The following is a 23,829-nucleotide window of genomic DNA, read 5'->3' on the forward strand; positions in this document are numbered from 1 at the left end:
AAAAAAAAAAAAAAAAAAAAAAAAAAAAAAAAGGGTTTATGCACAGGCTCAAAATAATCTTTGTGCCCCACATGTACAGCACACAATCATATCTTACATAAAGGAATTGTCGTGGCTTGTATCTAGATGTCTCCCCAAAGCCTCATGTGGCCAAGGTGGGCTTTTTGAAGGTGGCTGCATCTAGAGTGTGTGCTGCTGAGATCAAGGATGGGAAGCTGGGATTAAGGGTGTGAGGGCTCCCTGTCCTAAGGACTGGCAGCCTGGAAAAGATACAAGGGACAGAAGGTTGCTGCTTGTCGCTTCTTGCTTCATACTTCACTGCTTGCTGTCTTCTGCCTCATGAACTGTTTCTCCTCTGCCCTGCCGCCCTGCCTTGGAGCCAGGCAACTATGGACCGAAACCTCTACAAATTGTGAGCCACGTAAACCTTTCCTCCTCTAACTTTAGGTGTTGGGTATTTGGTCTCAGCAATGGGAAAAGTAACTCAGACAAGAATGGGTAGGGTGACATGTAGTTTTAGCAAAATAATATGATTGTATCAGTGGAAAAAATATTTTAAGTGCTTTAGTTTCATGTATTTATTAATGAATGAATGAATGATTTTTTTGTTGTTGTTTTTGAGGTAGAGTCTTGCTATGTAGTTTAGGCTAACCTTGAACTCACTGTGTAGCACTGGCTGGTTTAAACTAGTGATGATCTTCCTATCTCAGCCTCATAAATGCTGGGATTACAGGCGTGTATCACCATGCCCTGCCCAGTTTTTAAATTAAAATTAAAGTTAGCAAAAATTTAAAATTTGGCTTCTTCATTTCCAAGGTTCAGTTACCACCTGTGCCCGAGGCTCCCACAACAGCCGATGGCGAGCCCAGGCCGTCAGGCTGGGAATGTTAGTCCCCTCACTGGGGAAGGTGAAAGGCACTGCAGTGGAGCACAGGGAAAACCTAGAGGCCAGGCAGGAGCGGGGCAGAAATCAGGGCTTGGGATAACAAGTGGCTTACAGAGATGACCAGGTCACAGCGAGACATGAAGGAAGAAACACGGGGGATCTGGGTGGTACAGGAGAGGAAAGGGTCCGCACACACACGCACACGCACGCACACGCACGCACGCACGCACTCACGGCTTATCTCTCCATTCTGTTCAGTGACTGTCTCGTTCACCTCCATTCTTTTCTCCCCTAGCCAGCGAGTCAGGTCTTTCCTGCACACTGCAGTCCCGCCTGGCAGGCAGGGCAGGCAGGGCAGGCAGGGCTGGCCCCTCTGTGTGTCCCGGCGCTGCTCTGAGCACACAAAGCGCTGCACTCAAGGCCCCAATTCTTCTCAGAGTCTACGTTCGTGCAAGCTTGTGGCCTTTAAAGTCCCCGCCCCGGGAAACTTGGCAGCTGTTTGAACCGTTGTGGTGAATTAATCCAGGTATAATGAAATGTACCTTTTCTTCATTATTGTTTCTCGTAGTTCAGTAGAGCTGGGAAAGCTCATAAAACGCACGCTGATTAGCTGGAAGCCGCGTCGGACAGAAGGCTGGGAAACCCTGCGCGTCAGCTCTCTCCACTCCTCATTCCTAAATTCTGCGGCATGAGTTGATTCCCATGTCCCCGATGCCAGTCCTGAGCCTCCTCCTAAACCCGGTCTCCATCCGGCATCCTCTCCTTCCCCTCCCTGTGCACCGGCGCTTTTGCAGTCCGTGGCTGAAGTCCTTTGCCGAACTGCTGTGAGCCTCCCTCCCACCCGCACGCCTTTTGACTCTCTTCTGCCGAGCTTCCCGACCCTAAGCCCCCTAGCCGTGCCCTCTTCCCTGTATTTTTGCATGGTTTGAGACCGTGGCTTAAAAATGAAACTGGACTTTATTTAGTGTGATCTTTGCCTTACAGAATAATTGGGCTGATCGTCCGCAGCGTTCGAAATACCACGCCCCACCACACCTCCGGCTCCGGCGGCGCTTTTCCCTGGTGTTCACAGCTCTCCTGTAGCGTGTTGCGGTTGTTGCCATGGATAAACCGGTACCGATAATTACTAAGCCAAAGCTACAGTTTACATTAGGGTTCACTCCACGTTGTGCAGCCCCCTGGAACCGGTACCCAGCTCTATAGGGTCCTACAGCATAGTTTCACCCCGCTAAAGATCCCCTCCAGCCACAGCCTTTTGATCTGATCCCAACTCTTGCTAGCTTGTAAGCTCCGTGAAGGTGAGGTTTCTTTAAAAATCCATTTCGCTCACTGTGGTACCGCTCCTATAAGACTGCTGTCTTAACCTGCTTTCTGTTGCTCAGGTGAAAACACCTGAGAACTGGTGATTCCCCAGAGCGGAAGTGGCGGCGTTGGTCAATCTCTTTTCATTACCTTCTCCCTATGGAGCCTCATTCTGTCCCCTGTACCCAGCGCCTCATGAGATTTTAAACACCGTGTACCCCGTGTGCCTGTTTCTGCCTTGCGTGGCGAAGGTGTCTGCCCATGGGGTGCAGGTGCCCCCTGGAGACCCCTCTCTGTTCTCTGAAATGGAGGGGGACAGGGATGCGCCTTTTGCAGGAAGCCAATTTGCGAGGAACGGGGGGCTAACACATGGAAATGGGGACGCGAGACTAGGAGGGGACACAGTCCCTGTGTCCAGGTGACCCAAGGGCTGAGGGCAGAGGTGGCACTTGTGTCTGCCATAGCCGTGCATGATGTCGGGCTCGGGGATACCTGGGCTCCGCTGAGTGACAAGCCTGTCACCAGCTCTGTGCATGATCTCCATGTGGAAAGGGCCTGGTGTGGTTATCTGGTTTCTCCCCATCGTGTGGCTGTCCTCTGAGGGATGGCGACCTGGGGAAGGGGAAGGCGGGGCAGGCAGCAGCCAAAGGGCTCTGCCCAAAAGAGCACAGTCCAAGGGCCAGGAGAGGCATGCCTTAGGGCTGGCAGTGAAATGAGCCGCTCTGCTATGAGCTTTCTGAGCCTCGTTGTCTGCATCTGTAAAATGGGTCTGTTGGACTAGATAACTTTTTGGCACATGAACTCTTTCCTGAAACAAACTCTTGCACACAATCTCGGAATGGAAAACAGACAGTAGCAGGGCTGCCTCTCGCCATGGGGGAAAGGAAACCACAGTCCCATCTCGGACCCCCGCCCTGCAGCCTCTCTGCCTGGAATTTCCTGGAATCTTAGGAGTCCTCCAGGCACAGCTGAAACCCAACTGAAATCTGAGGGCCTCGTAGGTACCTTCCTGGTGGAAAACCTGTGTCTCTTATCCCAAGAGCTTCTGTGGGGCCTATCCTCGTGCTTATGTCTCCTGCTAGCCCCAAAATTTCACCTCACATTGATCTTTCTGTGTCACCTCTGCACCTTCCTCTGGGCAAGTCACTAAACGTTAGTATAAGCAGTGGTTCCCATGCTGCGTTCTGTCCTCCACGGCGTTCATCCATGAGCACCATCCTGTGCCTGCTAGACCTGTGCCCAGTGATGGGTGGCAGTCTCCACCCTCCAGGGGCACAGTCGGAAAGTGACTGTGAAGCAGAAACCCTGGCTCTGTCTGTGTCCTAGGGCCTCAGAGCATGCATAGGAGTGTGATTAGAAAGAGCTCAGCTCAGAGATCCCGGAAGGGAGAAGGCACCCGACAAAAGATGACTTTCAGGAAGAAGAGACTTGAGCTAAGTGTAAGGTGTCAGCAGTGATATAGCCAGGAATAGGAAAGGAGAAAGTAGTTTGGGGCCGAGGGACCATCGTATGTAAAGACTTTCTGGTCCCAAAAGCCCTAAAGATTCTTAAGTTGGGTCTGGGCAAAATTCCAGAAGGCTCTCTCTTTCCAGGGTGTATACAGACACTTCTGTATGGGGAGGCTCTTCCAGACCCCCTTTTGTCCCCAGAGGCCCCACGTCTTATAGAGCAGGACGCTTGCATCAGCGGAGGAGGAGTCTGACCGGGGCGTCGGCAGGGTGCTGGAGATGAGAGGTCCCCTGCGTGGTCCTGTGGTCTCCTCACCCTGAGGCCATCTGTGGTCGGCTTTCCCTGACCCTGGAGGCGCTGAACAAATGTCATCCCCGAGCCTGAGCAGTCCTTGGTGCAGCCCTGGTCCTAGCAAAGGGTCTGCGGTGTTCTGAGGCACTGCTCGGTGCAGAGCAGCCCCTGGGCAGGGCTGGGCACCAAGCTCTGGGGCCTCCTCTATCCTGGGTCCCCGGGACAACCCCTGTCTGCATGTCTGTCTGCTCACCACGGCAGCAAGGACTCTAGCATTAGTACAGATCTCCCAGGTTGGCTGCCTGGCTCCTTCCTGCATTGCGCCCAGACTGAGCCAGGGGCAGATTTCACTGTGCTGGTCCTGCTGCAGGTGTATCTGTGAGTGAGAAACGTCTCATGCTCAGACAGGGTGGGGTCTGGGCCTTGAGCTTCTGGGACGGTGGCTGCACTGGGACTTTGGCATTTCCCTCCAGGGCTGCGCTGAAGTCAGGGAGTTCGCTGAGTGGGTTATCTCTGATTTCCATTTTCCTCCTGCGACAGGTGCCCTCCTTTGGCACAGCCCATCTGATTGCACCCCACGACCCGCCAGGAGTTCCCCTTCCAGATAACCTGTAATCAGTAATATTTATGGCCTTTCAGTTTAATTACACGCTGGCCAAGTCCCATAATGGACCTGTTGTGTCACTTCGGAAAGGGCAGGGGTGTGGGGGGTCAGTGAGGCCACTGGATTGGACCTTCACCCGCCTCTCTTTTCACAGGTACGGGGGAGATTGAGACACAGAAGGAGGGTTAGGCTGTTATCCGGTGCCAATCATTGAACGACCTAATAGCCTCCTTTGATAATTTATGGTCAGGAGGTGTAGTGATTAATGCACACACCCCGAGAAGGTTCACCGGGTTGAAACCCCGGTTCTGCTGGGTGAGCTGCAGTTGCGTCTTGCGCCTCATCTACCTTATCTGAAAAACGAGTCGTAAAAACCCCTTCAGATTTTGAGGGGATCAAATGAGTGAGCCCAGAGAAAGCACTCAGAACGGTGCCCCATGGACGTTAGCGTGGGCCGGGCATTTAGCTCAGTGGGCTCCACACCTCCCCCGATGAGTATCAGCAGCCCTCTGTCCACACCGCGTGGGCACGTAGGCCGATGATAACCCTTTAATCCAGAGCCGTCCTGCTCTTGAGGTTAATGCGCTAGGCCTTCTTTCGCCTCCCGTTTCTCCTAGCTGGGGTTGTCCATGAACATGACGTAGACTTCACGGGGCGCCTAACCTCCTCCCCTTCCCACAGAGCAGCTGTCTTACAGTTGTTCTTTGGCGGGGTGGAACGGGGGATCAAACTCAGGACTCTGCACTTGCGAGGCAGGTGTGGCGCTACTGAGCTAAATCCCCCACTCTGTTTTACACATTTTTAAAAATTCATTTTTAAATACCATAAGTACCAACTCCCCAGGATGAATGCAATCATTATACATTACAGACACGTGCCAATGAAAAAGAAAGTGGTAGGGGGGAAAAAAGAAACAGAACACTGCCATCGTGTGTGTGTGTCCCAATTCCCCGTGCGTATTGCATTCAGTATGTGTCACAAACGTACACGTAATAAACTAATGAAACATTTTTAAGAAGAAGCTCATGGTCCCCGTCTAAGGTTCGTGCATGCTTTGTCCCAGGTAGGAGCCTCAGCACCCACCGGGCGATCTCCTTTCCGATTTCAGCCCTCATTTCCTAGCTTTGTGTTCTCTGAGCTCCTACAGATGCCACCTGGCAGTGGTGTGCTGGCGACTGCCTGGGGACTCCCTGTCCCATCGCGTTGTAAAGCCCTCTTTATACCTACCTGCTTCCCTGACCATCGCTGCTGACTTAAAGCTATCAAAGCATGGCCACCGAATAGGGCACCGGAAATAGACGGGCATGAAAATGTGTTTTTACAGTGCTTCCACCAAACAGAGGCAGTGGATGTAAGTTCAGCTCGTACACAATCCCAGAACTGTAGTACAGTAATCAGAAAGTAAAGACTTTTGAGCATTTACTGCATTGCCCCTGTTTGACTAATTGTAAGTTTACGTAATTTAGGGGCCGGGGATGTAGCTCAGCGGTGCCGTATCCGCCTGGCAAGGATGAGATCCTGAGTTCAATTCTCGGTACTGGAAAAACAAAGTTTGTATGATTTAGTTGTTAAGAAAGTTCGTATTTAGTGCTACGATTTATACCTAGATGATCCCTGAAAACCTCATGTGTTTGTAGGTGGGGCTTTTGCAAGGTTCCTGGATCATAAGGGCAACACTTATCAGTCCACTGAGGAGTTCACAGAAAGTGTGATTTGGGAGGTGGAGCCTGGCTGGAGGGGGTGGTCACAGGGGCCTGGCTGGAAAGACCCACCTCTTTTCCTCCACCCTGGGTCACTCTCTGCTTTCTGCTGCCCTGCCATGAGCTGTTTCTCCTCTGTGATGCCCTCTGCCATTCCGCCCTGCCTTGGAGTCAGCCAGCTATGGACTGGAACCTCTACAACTGTGAGCCCAAATAAACTTTTCCTCCTTTTACTTTGGGTGTCAGGTACTGTGGAGTGTTCTGCCGGGAGAAAGTAACCAAGGCATTTAGCAATTGGCTTATAAAATTTCTGACAAAAAGATAATAGTCCATTCTCAGGTCCCTAGAGCTGTCCTCAGTACACTGGTGAATCATACACGTCAGGTACTGTTCTTCTGTGTGGGTTTCATTCTCTTAGCAACTGTCGTAACATGTGGGAGTCATCCCTGCCATTCTGCATGAGTCATTTCTTTTTATTGCTGTGTAGTACTCCATCACAAGACATGCTGCCATTTATTTATTCATCCTTCTCTTGCTGGCCATTGGGTTCTTCCCTGGGTTTGGCTGCTAATTAGTTTTAATTATAAAGCAGTATGATCACTCATATACATACATTGTAGAGACATTGTAGAGTAGCCCATTGGATTTATTCCTAGGTGTGCTTTTGCCAGTTGTAGGCATTCATCTTGATATGTCCACTTCATTGGTTAAGAAATGCCCAGGAGATTAATAGAGCACCTCCTGGCTGTGTCTAGGTGGGTTATAGAGGCATGGCCTTGGGCACTATACGTAGTCCCTCATCTTTAATCTCACACTATTCCCTGCTCTGATGCTTTGCTACCTGGCTAAACAGGTTTGCTCTACCACACCCTTCCTCCATGATGACCCTGCCTTAGAGCCATCTGACCATGCACTGAACCTCCCAAACTGTGAGCTGAATTCAGTCTTTCCTCCTTTAAGTTGTGTGTTGGGTGTGGTGTCCAGCAACGAGAAAGCTGACTGAAACACTAGGTCTTGGTTTGTTACCAGTGGACACCGCCAAGGGTTTTTCCAGGTCTAACCGGCGTTTCTCTCCATCTGCAGGGTCTGAATGTTCTACTGCCCCACATTTTTGTTAAAAGTGAAATGGCAGTATTTGCAGTGTTTGCTAGCCTGTGAATTATCTCAGGGTGATTTTAATTGGCATTTTCCTGACACGTAATGATGTTGAGCTTTTATTGAGTTTGGGTTGCCATTTTTCTCTCTAACAAGAGTGTAAACTCAGTTTTAGAAAATGTTACCGGGGCTTATGGCTGGTGTTATTCAGCTTCGCTTGGCACTGGCTGCTATTCTGTTACTCGGGTTCTTTCCAAGGAAAGTGAGTATTGAACACTTGTTAGCATTATTTTTTTTTTTGAGACAGGGTATTGCTGTGTGGTTTAGGTTGGCCTTGAACTCACTGTGTAGCCAATACTGCCTTCAATCCTCCTGCCTCAGCCTCCCAAGTGCTGAGATTACAGCGCTTGGCCCGAGAGGACTATTTATGACTAGCATGATGACACTTAAGGCCAGTCTTGGGTGGCTCTGGTATCCTATGATGCTCTCAAGAACATATCTCTGAAAGGAGCCCAGGCAGCAGAGTGTGTGGCACTGGAAGGCTCTAAGGAGTAGGGGCCAGAGACTTGAGGTTCAGTTCTAATCCCTCTTTTTAACGGTGGAAACTTGAAGAGTAACAGAGGCTCTGGATCCTCAGGTTGTTCATGTTAGAAAGGATAAGAGTTGTTCAGGGGATCCAGAGAGGCATGGAGGTCAATGAAATGGTGGGCAGGTCCCATAGGATTGTGGGGCATGCATGGCATTGTGGGAGGTGCCATGGAATTGTGGGAGGACATAGTGTTGTCCCTGGGGATGCTGGAGCAGACCCTTTGGGCTTCCTCAGGGAACCAGCTAACTCCAAGATCCTTCCCTAGATTCTGCATACTGACTTTTCTGCCCTTGTTCTAGGCTTTTCCAGTGGAAAATACCAAGGCAGAAAGAAAGTGGCTTTGAAAGTGGTTTGAATGTTTCTCCCTCCCAAACTCATGTTGAAATTTAACTGGTATTGTAATGGTACTAAGTGATGGGCTTTAAGAGGTCATTAGACCAACGGGGTATCATTCCGTCAAAGGAAGAATAAAATCTTGTCATTTGAAGCTGGGTATAGTGGTAGACACTTGTAATCCTAGCACTCAGGGGGCTGCGGGAGGTGAATCACCATGAGTTTGAGGCCAGCCTGGGCTGAATAGTTCAAGGCCACTCTTCACTGCATAGCAAGACCCTGTCTCAAAAAGGAGGAGGAGGAGGACGAGGAGGAGGAGAAGGAGAAGGAGAAGAAGAAGGAGGAGGTGGAGGAGGGGGTGGAGGAGGAAGAGGAAGAGGAAGAGGAAGAAGATGAAGAAGAAATTTTTGCCACTTGCAAGAAAGTGGATAGACCTGGAGATCGTCATGCTGAGCAAAGTAAGCCCTGCTCAGAAAGACAAATCTGTAATATCCCTAATATGTGGAATTTAAGATGACAAGAAAGCAGCAGGAGACTATTATTGGATAAGAGGAAGGAAACAAAGGGAATAAGAGGGAGGGGTGTAAGTGTAGGTCCTGGGGGGTGGGTACAAGCTAAGTACACACACTGAGCCCCCAACACCAATGTAAAGCTCAGGGGAGGTGGGCAAGGGGCTGATTGGGAGTGGAAACGATCGAAGTGTGTTACGTGCATGTGCAGTTCTGCCAACCTGAGGCCATCAGTCTGTATAACCAATAAAGGAGTGACATGAAAAGAGGTGATTAGGCCAAGAAGACTCTGCCCCTGTGAATGGATAAATGCTGTTACTGTGGGGGTGGCTTCCTTTTGGTGTTTTGCTTTGCTGTGTTGAGACAGGGTCTTGCTGTGTAGTTCAGGCTGAACTTGAGCTCACTGTGTAGCCCAAGCTGACCTCAAACTTGTGTTGACCCTCCTGCTTCAGCCTCCCGAATACTGGAATTAAAGGTGTGCATCACCTTATCTGGCAGGAGTGGGTTCCTCATGGTTTTTTTTGGGGGGGTTGTTGAGACAGGATCTCTCTGTATGGTCCAGGTTGGCCCTGAACTCACTATGTAGCCCAGTGGCCTGAAGTAATGGCGATGCTCCTGCCATGTGCCACCTTACCTGGCCTCTCTCACCTTTTCTTTGCCCTTCTGCAATCAGATGATACAAGAAGACCATCACCAAATGCTGATTCCTCAACCTTGAGCTCCCCAGTAAATTCCTGTTTGTTATAAATGATCTATGCTGCAATATTCTGTTCTAGGTCACAGAATGGACTAAGACAAAGGAGACCTCGCTACAGCCATCTGGAAGCCTCAGACCTCTAGCCAGGTCCATGCAAGGGATGAGCACAATGGTGTGATGTTGTAATATGTTCATCCATGCCCTAAAGGAACTGGTGTCCATGGAGAAAGGGAGAAGATGGCCTGAACTTTCTGAATCCACTGTGCCTTTGGTAAGACGAGCTTCCATGGAGAGAGTTTGGTAAACCTTTAACAACAATGGAAAGTTTGACCCATTTTTAAATTCTAAAGCCCATGAATGCTCACTGAAGGAAATCTTGCAAATTTAAATATGAAAAAAGAAGAAAACAAATCCAGACTGCCATTTCCCAAAGTCAATTACTGTTAACAATGTCCACACCCACACTTTCCCACTTAGCATCATAATGTGCCTTTCATAACTGTCTCACCCAAGCCCAAGTGTGCTGGGGCAGCAGAATAGTTGCCAAGCGACTGACCAAAAGAGACCTGGAGATGGCCACTGAAAGTAGGATTATTATGGCATCAGTACGAAAGGATAGTGTCCCACAGGCGGCACACCAAGGTGCACACTGCAGTCAAATCCTATAACAACCCTATAAAGAACAATGAATCATAATGAGCCCGCTCATAAAAGCAAGCAGGCTGAATGTCTTTCCAGGTAGCAGGGAAACATTGCGACCAAATGGGAACAGGGTTGACGTTAAGTTTATCTATAGCTAACATGAGTTTGTAGCTCATGCAGAACTAAAGATACTTAGGAGAGGTATCAGCGATGGATAGATACAGAGATAGAGTCAGAGGTAGAGATGGAGCTAATAGAAATAGAGCCCATAGAGATAGATATAAATCCAGGTAGCATTTTGTTCCATGAGGCACAGATGGCTTCCTGTGTTGCCCTCACACATAGTGCATGATCAGACATATTGTATCCCGGCAAAGGCTATGTTCCTATGCTCCCGGTGTGACCATCTCAAGATCTGCATTCTCCAGTGGTAGTTCGGGGTTTCTGGGAAGATGATGGCGTGGTGAACAGCAGAGAAACAGGCTTTCTGAGATTTGGTGTCCGACACTGGAATACAGCCATGTGAGGAGGAGAAGAAAGAGGGAGGTGGGTCCCTGGAACCTAGCAAGGATCTGAAATGAGAGTTGAAGCCCACTGGGAGAGAGAGGAGAGAGATCCCAACAAAGAAGAAGGAGGCAGCAAGCAGTGAGCGCTTTCTTCCTGAGCCTCAGTTCTCAGTGTGGGAAGGGCAGCTCAAACTCCTGGAGGCACAGTAATACTGGCGACCTCAGAGGCCTCTGTGGAGAGATGCACCAGTGGACGCAGTGGACTGCAGTAGCTGTGCGTTATTCTGGTTCAGATGTCCCTCGGGAGAGGGTGATAGGCCAGTGGGCATCTTGGAGAGCCACTGGCTGGCTCCATCAGGGTGAGGTGGAACCAAGTTCGAGTTAGCGAGAAGTCAAGGAGCCAAGTTCAGGTCAGCGGAGACATATATAGTGTTGCAGACTGAATAAATTAAGTTCCAGCCTCACAACCAGAAAACAGCCTAAGCTTCAGAACTAAAGGTGTAGGTTTTCTGGGATGATTCACTGCCCTGCCGTAAATCTATGGCTGGGTTGTTGGGATTCATCAGCGCTCTGTGTCTCCAATTTGTGTACCAGTGACAGCAGAGACATGCCTTGTAGTGGACATGTCTGTCTTCTGTTTTGTTTGTTGTTGTTGTGGTACTGGGGAGCAATCAAACTCAGGACCTTACACTTGTGAGGCAAGTGAGGTGCCACTGAGCTAAATCCATGACCTGGACATGATTTTTTTCTTTTTTTAAAAAATCTTTTCTTGTTTTTGTTTTGCTTTCATTCCTTATTTCTGGATTTTTTGTTCTTGTTTTGTGTAAACGTGAACTTTTTTTTGGCTGTGGTGGGGTTTGAACTCAGGACCTTGCACTTGTGGGACAGGTGGCAGCACCACTGAGCTGAATCCCCGGATGTTACTCCTTTCATTTCCTCCTTCTCTCCCTCCTGCCCTCTTCATTAGTCCCCCAAAGTTGGCGTAATCTTCCTTTGTCCTCCAGCCTTGCTTCTAATCTCTTTCTCTTCTATTTCTCCAGTTCCCCCCACTAACCCCGTTTAATTTTCTCCCCTGAGTGTACAATCACCATAGTGAGGGCATGTTTACTGCGTACAGCTTTCTGGTTTGTTTTATATTTTGTTATATAACCGCAAATCTAATTTATACGGTCAGAGGTGGCAGGCGAATCAATAGTTACCACACTTTGTCATTTTCTAGGCTGTGTTTGATGTTACTGTTATTGCTCATTGTACTACTTTAGCCATGATGACAAAAGTTTTCTGATCAGTTGTTCCTCCTGGTGTGCCAAGACTGAGACGACCGTAGGGCCATACACAAAACTACAGGCCAGTGCCCAACAGCCAGGGGCTAGGCCAAATGGGCAGCAACCTCTCATCTCCAATGGTAGTTCTATCAGATTAGGAGCAAACTGATTCGAAACAAACTTGTAATTTTGCCAGTCTCTTGTGATAGTTATCATCAGGCACTCTTGTAAGAATCTTTCCTTCCCAAACTCTTGGCTCTAGTTTTGGGTTGGGTTCAGGGTCATCACTGATAAATCATTCAGTAGTTATGTTTTTATTTGTCTCTTGTCCCCAGAAGACTATTCCATTTGTTAGTCTTAGCTGGCCTCCCATCAGAGGGGAAGTGATTGGCAGTTGCCAGTACCATCTGAACAACAAAGAGGTATAGAAAGAAGCTGGGTGTAGTGGCTCACCCCTGTAACCCCAGCACTCGGGAGGCTGAGGCAGGAGGATCGCTGTGAGTTCGAGACCAGCCTGGGCTACATGGTGAGTTCCAGGTCAGTCTCAACTACATAGTGAGACCCTGTCTCAAAAAAAAAAGGTATAGAAGGAGCAGCTCTGAGGCTAAACTTACCTGGAGTCTGCTGTTAAATTTAATCTCATCTGTTTTTGTAGGCAATGACCAAGATCTCATAACACTGGGCCAGGGATTTAGCTCAGTGGTTCTGCTGCCTGCCTTGCAAGTGTAAGGACCCTAGTTCAATCCCCGTGGGTAAAAAAAAAATCTCAAAACACTGACTCAGATAATTTCTTAGGGATTTATACTTCTGGAATTTCTACAGACCTCAATTAACAAATTTTACAAGGAAAATACAAAAGAAACTAATAAGATTAAAATACATTCATTTTATATTACCTAAAAATGTGACTTTTTCAATTTTTACCAAAGATAATCAAAGTGTGAATTGATTTGTCTGCATTACTTGTTAGAGTCTTCCATGAATTTGATTGCTAATGCGTTAGATAAAAATCAAAACTGTGGATAACGAAAGACTTAGAATACTGATAAGTTTAGCAATTGACAAGACAATTTCACTATTTACTTTATATGGTATTTTAAGTGGACAATTATTAATCAGGCCCATCAGGCTCTCCATTGATTACAGATGGATTACAGGTGACTGACAGCCACTACTACTTTTTTTTTTTTTTGGACCAGGGGTCGAACTCAGGACCTTGCACTTATGAGGCAGGTACAGTGCTACTGAGCTAAATCCCCAGCCCAGCTACTACTTTTAAATATCAGAGTGGCACTGACTTTAATAGGTCCATATTGTTTAATAGCACTGACAAAGAAATCAAAGAATAATTTTAGATCTTTTATAAATTTAGGAAATTTTTCCAATGACCACAAAAAGATTACCTGATGTATGAGTGAAAGCGTATTTAATCAAAGCAAACAGGCTTTCAGTGTCAGGACTGTCCAAATGGCAAGGTTTTCCCTGAAGTACTATAATGAAAACCTAATGAAGACAGCAGAGAACAGAAAAAATTAATAAATCTTTGTTTCCTATGCCACTTTTATACATTTTATTGAGATCAATATTAAACATAGATAATTAGATTCTGGTTCTATATCACTGTATCAAGGTTTGATTTTTAGAAAATTCTGCAAATAATCTCTTTTCTAGCGAGGCACATTGGTGCACATCTATGATCCCAGCGCACAGGAGGCTGAGGCAGGAGGATTGTTGTGAGTTCAAAGCCAGCCTGGCCTACATAGTGCGTTCAAAGCCAGCTTGACTTGCACGGCAAGACCCTGTCTTGAAAGAAAAAAAATAGTCTCTTTTTTAATTTTTTGAGATAGGGTCTCACTATGTCATTCAGGTAACCCAGGCTGGCCTTGAACTCACAACAATCCTCCTGCCTCAGTTTCCTGAATACTGGGATGACAGGTATTTTATGTACATGATGCTAAGCGCCCCATTTTTTCTCAGGGTTAATACAATAACTCTTTCACAGTATGTCTTTAACGGTTGAATTACATTTCATTTTGTGGGATATATGAAAATTTGTTTAACCACAAAATAGGGTTCTTGCCCCCTCCCCGTTTATGGCTATTTTAAAATTTACGAATCTTGCACAGCTATTGTGCTACAGGAAGGGGCCAGAACTTGCCTAGTTATCACTTTTTGCACACTAAATCTCCAACCACCAACAGGACTGCCTGACTAACAGTTATTTAGGGACAAAGAAGTGACTGTTTAAATAAACAGGGAGAGAAAAAAAGGCTATAATGGGACTTAGCATTTCTAAAATATATAAGATTCTCTTATTGTTCCTTCATTATTCACTCCTTTGTTCCTCATTCATTCATTATTCAACATTTTTTAGAAACAGATGCATCCGGGTTCTTCAGTCTGTCACTTGTCCCTGAGGGATCACATGCTAGTGATTTGTTTTCTCTTGAGCTTTGCTTGCCCACATATTACATGGGAGGATAATGATGCCTCTCAAGGTTGTTATGAGGATTTTACCCCATAAAGCAGGCAGAGCACTTTTTCCCACCTGAATCTCTCTTTTCTGTTGGTCATGCGCCATGGCAGATGATAATGAATTATCACACTGTAGCCTATAAATTAGTTTGTTGATGAGTGGGAAATGGAAAAAGGGATGTTCAAAAGATTAGAGTCCAGCCGGGCATGGTGGCGCACGCCTAAAATCCCAGCACTTGGGAGGCTGAGGCAGGAGGATCGCTGTGAGTTCGAGACCAGCCTGGGCTACATAGTGAGTTCCAGGTCAGTATCAACTGCATAGTGAGACCCTGTTCCCCACCCTCAAAAAAAAAAAAAAGAAAAAAAGATCAGAATCCAAGCCAGAAGAACAGGTCTTGCATTCTACTCAGTGGACTAATGAGCCCCTGTGGATCTTTCATCTGGCAGAGATCAGAAGATCGTGGGCTGGGGATTTAGCTCAGTGTTGTGGCTGCCAGCCTAGCAAGCTCAAGATCCTAAGTTTGATCCCTGGTACCAAAAAAAAAAAAAGAGGTCTTACAAGGATTCCCAACTCCTCACCGTGTCCTTGTGTGGGGACAGCCAAACGTAATCTGAATTTCTGAGCTGCAAAATGATAATTATGAGTTTTCATTTCCCCCTGCAGCTTTTCCAATGTTTCATAAGGAGTCTCCACTCTGTCTGGCTGCTTTTTTATTCCTCCTGGAATTTTTCTCTGGGCCTAAGAATGAAGAAAGAAGCCCTTGAGGCCTCCAACACTGTCATTGTCACCTCAGTCACCTCAGTGACTCCCAAGGGTCATTAGGCAGCCAGTGAGCAGCACTTGCGTCCTCACTACCAGAAGGATGCGGAGTCTGGAGGAGGAGGAGCCATTTCTCTCCTGCTGATGCGACACCCATGAACGTGCAAGGGACAGAGGAGGCTGTGCTAGCAGCAGCTCCTGGGGATATGTGGACCTCCCAGAAGATTGATGCTCTCGTCTACACGAAAACCCAGTGTGCCCAGACCCCAGCCCGTTGAGGGGGGCAGCCGAGGGTTTGCCACTGTACTCCTTCTCCTATTTCTGCCACTTGATTTGCAAAAAGACTTCTCAGTTTTTACTACAAATGATGCTCAATTATCCAGTGTGCGGCAGTGCTCGGGTCTCCTTTGGACACCACCCTTTTGACAACCACGGGCTTTGGGAAAAGCAATCCCCTCCACCCCCACGCCCTTCACCTTCACATGAAGTCAGATGCTTTATCTGCTCTTCCCCTACTTACCTTAATCCTCGCCGCTTGGTGCTGACCCTGGCATGACTCCAGGATGGTTCTTGCCGAGCCCAATGTCTTCAAACACAGTGGCCTCTCCTCGCTTCATACCCAACCTCCCTTTAAAAATCTCATTCCTTGCACTTCCTGGCCCACCAATAGCCTTCCCTCCTCTTACAGTTTTGGCATATTTTTATCACTCTCCCTTGTGAGCCTCTATCGGCCCATTTGTTTTTAACAAATACAATGTTATGTGCACCCAAGCCCCATAGGAAACGTGAAACAACCAGTTTGCCTGGCTGAAACGGGGTGGTAGCGGTGTGGTGTGAGGCCCGTACTTCCCTTCCCTTGTTTGCTTCCCCCAAATTCTGCCCAGCTCCTCTCCACAAACCCAGGGCTCAGAAACACAATTTGCAAACTGGTCTTGAATGAGAAGGTGCTGCGGGACTGTGTAGGTCCCTCTCCTCTCATCCCGGTCCCTCCTCCCACCCCTTTGTAACACTACCCTTTCTCCAAATGTGTGGAAGGCAGCTGTCTCCTAATTCTCCTCTCAACAGCTGAAGACAGACAGATGGAAACCAAAAGAAAAACAGTCATCTTTATTATTGCAAGGCTGATTAGTGAGCAAAGCTTTTAATCTACAGCCAAAGGGATCTCATATCCTTTCTGGGGTCAACTCAGCTGCCAGTCCTGGGAAGACCCTGGTGTTCGAAAGTGTGGTTTCCTAACGGGAGAGCCATCTAGGCTGCATGCAGGCTGCAGCATGCTTATTCCAGGGGAAGGGGCGAAGATCTCCCACTGTTGGGAGATGGAGGTGCAGCTCACCGGTAAAGCACTTGCCTCACATGCACAAGGCCCTGAGCTCTGTCCCCTGCACCGAAGAAACTGTTCCTTCCATGGGAAGAGGCAAGAATGGACCAGCACAGTGACTAGGGACATGAACCTCCACCAGAGGCGGCTCTCCAAGGACAGTGACAGTAGCCTTGCTCCATACATAGAGCAATTCTGCCCATGAAGAATGTCTCCCTCCTCCTGCATGATCTTTGAATGTCCTGCCAGTCATTCTACCTGGATGAACAGTGGCTACTATGATCCGAAACTAGACCGTAACCTGTTTTTACATAATGAAAATAGTTCTTGCGTGATTTTAATGAACACCGTATACCAAATTTTCTAGAAAAGCCACATGAATTGAGGGTTGAGTATACTTTGGTGGATTGGGAATTTCCCTGGGGCCTGTTCAGTATTTCAGATAGTATGACACTTTCTGATGACAGCAATTCCCATAGTATTTTGCCACCAGTACAGTAGAGCACACCTGTATCGGGCAGCGTCTGTGGCTGTGGCCTTCATGGTGTTTTCATGTACAGTATAAACGTCTGACTGCCCAGTTTTGGCTTCTGGTCGTCTTGTGCCTGAATGTTGCTCGGATTCCCTGAAGGTGCCGTGCTCTCTTTCCCCCTGGACTTTGTACTTCCTTGTTCTCTTTACCTCCCTCGGAAGCACCCTCAGCAGCCCTCCCCTGGGTTTCCAGAACACTCACACTCCATCTGCTGCCTCTTCTGGGTGAATTCTGCCAGGGTAGGGAGAGCGGGCTGTCCACCGCTGCATCCCGGGTGCTAGGCCCGGTTTCTTTCCCTTAACAATCCCCCTTTGAAGGGGATTTGGGTCTGTACTTTCACTTTGAAATAAATAGCGTTTATCAGAAAGCGATAAAGCTCAAGTCCATTAGGGTCTAATGGGGACAAACGGCTGAATCACCCCCATCAAGTCAGTCAGAGCCAACTTGAGGTGAAATAAAAATCTCAGGTAGAAGGAAATTTTTCCTCCAAGACTGTCTTGGGAGGTCATGTCTTCCGTTCTTAATGTCTCTGTCAGAAAATCAATTATTAAATTATTCATACAGTCAGATCGGGTCATTCGGAAAGCAATCTTCATAGTGAGTGAAGCTTTATCAAGGTTGACATGATTCCAGATATCAGAACAGATTAGTTTTATAATTTAATACTTAATCTATCCTCACAGTGCAATGATGAAAAAGACGTTGCTGCTACCTGGGTACTGAGAGAATCGAAGGCCTTCTTGATTGTCTTTATCCTCTCATCACCTTACCAAGCGAATAAAACTTGATGGTAATAAAAAGAGACACATGAGATAGTGCTCATTTGGGGTCACAGTGCTAATTTTTAATCATCGGCAGCAGGGCTGCCTCTCTCCACCCCCATTGGCTTCACGCTGTAGACGCAGGCGCACAGTGGCCCAGAGGAGCTGGGCGGAGCCCTGGGGGCCACGTGGACCACACGTCAGACCAGGTGGCTTAAAGCTCGTGAAGGTCCTGACCTCCTCTCCTCCGTTTGTGTTTTTGGTGAGGCAGCCTCTCCAGACCTTATTTTCTTCCATGGTAACAGGAGAGAGGCTGCCCGCCTCACCGAGCGGTGGGGAATTGAAAGAACGGTGGGCGAATGGCCCCTGGAACCCCAGAGATTCTCACTGCGGGCGGGTCCCTCTCCATGGAGACGCCAACTCCGGGTTCTTTCTCCTCTCCTCTCCTTTAACACCACCTTTGTCCAGACAGGACGGAGGGAGTTCTCCTTTCTCCTACTCCTAGAGCCCCCATTAGCGTCGGTCCTTCCTCCGGAAGTCTCTAAGGTGATCATTGTGATGTACGTCAGCAGCATTAAGGAGATTTATGTGTTGCATAAAATGACGGGCAGTGCTTAAAGGGTGGCAGGGCAGAGCGAGGCTTTCTTCACTGAGATTTCCAGTGGCTTTGGAATTTGGGGATAAATCCAGCTTCACCTTTTACAGAGACCCCAATTCCATTTACAAGGACATGATCAGAATTCGCTAAGCCGCAAAACACTGTTAGTATTTTGAGTCTCCTCAAATTCACTAACCCTGTGCCAGATTCATTCACCCTGCACCGTGATGGCTTCTTCCGTTGGGGTTATCAGCGACAGGACAGGGAATGACTCTCTGTGTTGCTCTATCTCCTAGGACTGCCTGACACCTGGTAGGTCCTCGTAGCATAGCCCTTGAACGAATGAATGAAGAATCCATCTCATTCAGTCACGGAGCCCGTACAACATTGAAACCGACTTGCTGCTCGGAGCACCCGACCCAGGATTCTGTACCCCTCGAGGCTCTCTGCCCAAAGACTTTTCCAAATGTTAACCAGAAGGCAGCTGGGATAGCGTCTGCCTGTGGGAGCCACCTATATCCGGAAGCCAGTTCCCTTCTGCTGTGGAGTACCGCAGAGTTCACCCTTGATTGGACAGGTAGAGAGGATTCAAGAAAATGCGCACCATGGAGAAAGCCAATTAAAGCCCAAGTGGAAGGAATTTAAAGGCCTGCCGTAATTCTGCATTCTAAGGGCAGAGGCCCACGTCTCACTCTTCCCGATGCCAAGGCTTGTTTTTCTAACCTTCTCAGTGCTTTGGAAATGGGTTTTTGTTGTGGTGAAATACTGGCCACACCATTATCTGTGGCCCTTACTTTAGTAAATGAGAAAATGTGAGAAATGTCTCTCTTTGTGTTAAGTTTACCAGATTTACAACTTAAAAAGGAACTGGGTAGAATGGGAATTGTTGGGGAATCAAATATACAGGGGCTAGAACAGCCCAATCATCCTCACCAGCTCTGAAGTGCTGCGGCTGTTGTCGAGGGAAACATTATGGGAAAATCTCAATTAACCACACACCAACCTTCCAAGAACCTTAAATAATTTGACAAAACACGAGACAAGACAGCCCTTCTCCAAACTCCCAGGGGAACTGTAGCTGTGTCCTGTGCTCAGAGCACATATGGTCAGCACTCTGCATATTACTATAATATTATAATATGTCATTCAACAATGAGGAGTGGAGCCTGAGGGTCTGGCTCAGGGCCTTGCGTATGGCCTGGGTTCGATCCCCAAGACAGAAACAGAAAAAAATGAGACACGTTGGGAACTGAGAGGGTCTTAAGGTTCTAGGCTGCCCAGAAGAACTCTGCGTGATGGAAATGTTCTAGAACTGCACTGCCCACCGCAGGAGGAAAGCTGAGTGCAGCTCTTGTGCACTTAGAACGTGGTGAGATACACTAGGAACTGCATTTTACATTTGGGTTTAATTTAATTGTTAGACATCGCAGCTCTATAGTATTTTAAATCAGTAATATATTGTTTTTAAAAAATATGTTATTTATTTAATTTTGATTATTTGAAATCGGGCCTTCTTATGTAGCCAGGAGCAGCCCTCACAGTCCAGTCAGGCTGATCTGGAACTTGAACTCCTCCTGCCTCAGCCTCCCAAGACGTATGCTACCACATGCAGCTAATAATATGTTTTTGTGTTGAAATATTTTAAACAGAGAAGTACAGACAGTATTGTAAACCACCAACTGGAATGAATGTATGGTTAACTTTTTGTTGTATTTGTTTCAGGTATTTACAAAGGAATGAAAAGTTTCAAAGGGGAAATCAAGCATTAACAAATCAGGCCAGAGGATGGGGTTATGGGTCAGTGGTAGAGTGGGTGTTTCTCACTAGCAGCCTGCGGGTTCAATCCCAGCACAATCCACAAACAAAACATAAATAAAAAGATACAGTTGAAGTTTCTCTTTTCAGATCCCAACGAGAAGCATGTGTATCCTCCCTATCCATATTGTGTAATTTAACTCTTTATAAACACTCTGAAGCATTATTTGTTTAAACATTTTAAACAAATGGCTTGGTCTTATATATGTATCTCTTTCTGCAGTGTATTTTTGCCACTTATGATATCGGACCCCACCCATGTTGACATATAAAAATCAATTTCTGATAGACATAAATCAATTTACTTTGTTTTTAGTCCCTCTAGAGACTTCTACATCATAATATGCCACAATATATGTATCTAGCCCCTCAAGAATGGCAAATTTGGATTGTTTCTAATTTTTTTGTATTAAAAAGAATGCTAGCTAGGTGAGGTGGTGCATACCTGTAACCCCAGCACTTGGGAGGCTGAGGCAGTAGGATGGCCTTGAGTTTGAAGCCAGCCTAGGTTACATAGTGAGTTCAAGGCCAGCCCAAACTGCATAGCTAGACCTTATCTTAAAAGAAAAAAATGCTGTGATGAACTTCCTGGTATATTTTTTCTTGGGCTTAGTAAGAGAATTTCCATGTGCTCACTCATATTTCTTACAATTACTGACACATCTAAGACTGTTTTGGCTTTTATCAGCTTATTTATTGTGTCTTTCCTCTGTTTGCTATGTTTTTCATTTGTTTCTCCATCCTCTTCATTTTCTTTCCCCATTCAGATGTTAAACACTCAATTTCTATTCACTTGGCAGTTAATTATTAGCAAGTATGGATAAAGGCCTCAATCTAATCAATATCTCTATTATTCTCTTATACAACACAGGGAACTTAGAATGATTTAACTCTTAAACACCTCTTCCATCTTCTTCTCCATTGTTGTTGGCCAATAACTGAATCCACCTTTAAAAAATTTCCCCGCGGGTCATCACGATTGTTCTAGTTATAATTTTAAAGTCAATATTGTTTAGACTTCCCGACTTTTTCATCAGTTTCTTGGCTCGGTGTCTGCTGTTTGTCACTCGTGCCTTCCTTCTTGGTTTGGTTTCTGGTTGAGATCTTACTTCTTTTCATAAGAGAATGCTAGCAGTAAGATTTTTGTGGATGTTTATGTCTAAGATGTTTTCTCCTCACTGTGTAGTGATTTGGCCTGGATCCTGTTAGTCCCCGTGCTCTCCTGTCTGTTCCCCTGTGGGACTCCTGGTCAGTGTCTGGAGCGCATTATGCCTCTCTAACTTCCTTTCACACCTCTGTCTCTCACCTCTGAGAGTCTGTTAGTTCTCTCTCTTCTGATTGGTGCATTAGGTAATGGGTCCGCTGAAATTTAATTTTAATGACTATTATTTTTTATTTCTAGAAGTTCAGCTGAATTCTTATTAACATTGCCCAGTATCCTCCTTAATGTTGTCTTCTTTCATTTCATTTTTGTTCCTGCTTTTATGCATTTTATTCTTTTATATCTTCCCGTGTCTGAACGACCAAATTGTACGGTCTCTGCAATTGCTTTACTTCTGCAGTTCTTGGTTCTGAATTTTGTCACTCTGGTTGTGTTTGCCAAGTTTGTCTTGCAGCAGTCACTCCATGAGTTTGGTAACATTTGTATTGTTAGCTTTGGTGTGAGTGGCGTTGTTTGAGACCCTATAGGAGTCTGTTTTGGGTTAGTGTCTCAGCATGGCTTCTGAGCCCTTGGTGTGTGCACTGAGACTGCACGTGCACGTCTGATGCCCGGGGACAGTCGTGCACTGTCTTTGCAATGCGTCTCTGACTTTCCATGGTCTTGGATGATGGTCAACTCCTTGTTGCATCCCTGGCCCATGTAAGGGCTTCTGTTTCATGGCTCCTGGCTTCATTCTGAGCAGGAGGCACTCAGCTCCAGCACCTGCCTCTCTTGGGTTAAGGCCTTGGGTATTTATTTGTTTAATCATCCATCTTTGCAGTCTTTAGCTGGTTGGTTCCTTTTATTTACAACTCCGTGTCCTGGAAGCTGGGAATATTCTTTCCTTATTGTCACTAAGCTGAGCCACATAGGTTACGAGACCGGGGGAGAGGAGGGCCTTCCAGTCCACAAAGCGAATGAGAAATCCAGTTATAAGCTCTCCACCTTTATCCGTGGGATGACGTAACCGGCCCCTCTGAGCCTCGACACCCTGGCTGTGCTCGGGATTGCTACTGGTCCTTCTGATCAGAACTGTGTGGAGCAAAGGGACATGTGACTGTTACCTGGGTAGCAGTGAGGGTATTGTTGCACCATTAGGTTTAGATGAAAAGTCCCGACCCCTTCCCTCCTGGGTGACTGGTAAGGCAGAGGTGCTTCTGTTCTCTGCCTCTGAGTTCTGCATGTGGGAAATTCGTTCCAGTTCATGGTTAGCTTGGCCGGGGTGCAGCTCAGTGCTGGCGAGTTTGCCTGGTATGCATGATGCCTCCGGCTCTTGGGTGAGAGATGACAGTCACCTTACAAGAAAGCTGCTATTTACAGCAGCCGGTTTTCATTCCACTGTCATCATCGATGAAAAGCACTGAGACCGGCACATAATAATCAGCAGGTGCTCGATCTCAGTCACTGGTTCCGCTTCTAAAGTCTGATTCGACATCAGATTTCACAGCTGACCAAGCAGAACTGATTGAAGGCAAATGTGGAGGCAAAATGCTGCTCATTCCAGAGTTCAATTGAAATTATTTTTAAATTATCTGTGCGTTTATTCTTTGCTGAGGACAAATGCTTCCACAACGGCTGAATAAAGTACGGACGGCCAGCATCAGGGAGATGCAAGTGAGGACTATGCAACATCACCTCACCCCTGTCAAAAGCAAAACTAACAAATGCTGGCGAGAGTGTGGAGAAAAGGAGCACTTTCACCTTGCTGGTGGGAATGTAAATTAGCACAGCCATTCTGGAGAAGTGAAGAGAGACCCGCCGCATGATCCAGCAGCCCCACTCCTGGTGCAGAGCTGAAGGAACTGAAGTCAGCGTAGCAGAGAGACGGTCGGTGCCAAGGTTGACTGCAGCAGTGTTCACAACAGGGCAGACCCTGTCTGTTACGGCTTCGTCTAGAGGTCCCCCCGAGCCTCACACAGTCGTAGGCCGTGCAAAACGGAAGCCCCTCCCTGGGCATGGGTGACGCCCATCGGTAGGCTTGGCAGCCCGGGTGGACCGTGAAGGGACAGACGGAAGGCAGGGCTGCCGCCGCCACCGCTTCTTGCCTTGCCTCGTTTCTCCTCCGCGATGCCTCCTTGCCTTGGAGCCCCCGACTGTGGACTGAAACCTCTACAAACTGTGAGCTGAAATAATCCTTTCTTCCTTATCTTTGGGTGTTGGGTATTTTGTTTCAACAACAAGAAAAGTAACTACGACACTGTCCGTCAACAGAGGAATGATTAAAGGAAGTGTGGCATATACACACTGTCGAATACCCCTCATCCAAAAGAAGAGCGAAATCATGTCATGTGTAGCAAAAGGGATGGAACTGAAAGTCATTATGTTAAGAGAAATGGGCCAGACTCAGAAAGACAAGTACTGCACGTTCTCTCTCATATGTGGAAGCCAAAACATGTCTAAGTGGAGCTGGGCGAGGTGGTGCATGCCTGTTGTCCCATACTCGGGAGGCTGAGGCAGGAGGATTGTGAGGTCAAGACACAACAAAAGTAAGTCCAGTCCAT

General features: G+C 47.1%; 2 long non-coding RNA genes across 3 annotated transcripts in view; one reads left to right on the top strand and one right to left on the bottom strand.

Moving 5' to 3' along the window:
* LOC104851316 overlaps window positions 1-1,770 on the bottom strand; it is an 11,213-nt gene extending 9,443 nt beyond the window's left edge. For both annotated transcript variants that reach the window (XR_777184.1, XR_777183.1), the window contains exon 1: window positions 1,121-1,770. This is a non-coding gene — a long non-coding RNA (uncharacterized LOC104851316). The remainder of the gene's footprint in view (window positions 1-1,120) is intronic.
* The window catches only part of LOC117284245, a 28,669-nt gene extending 11,525 nt beyond the window's left edge, over window positions 1-17,144 (top strand). The window contains exons 3-4 of the long non-coding RNA XR_004515332.1: window positions 9,535-9,726; window positions 15,008-17,144. This is a non-coding gene — a long non-coding RNA (uncharacterized LOC117284245). The remainder of the gene's footprint in view (window positions 1-9,534; window positions 9,727-15,007) is intronic.
* The last annotated feature ends 6,685 nt before the right edge of the window (window positions 17,145-23,829 follow it).

Source organism: Fukomys damarensis, unplaced genomic scaffold (assembly GCF_012274545.1).
Source record: "Fukomys damarensis isolate Sample0158 unplaced genomic scaffold, DMR_v1.0_HiC HiC_scaffold_35, whole genome shotgun sequence".
NCBI classification, from domain to species: Eukaryota; Metazoa; Chordata; class Mammalia; order Rodentia; family Bathyergidae; genus Fukomys; species Fukomys damarensis.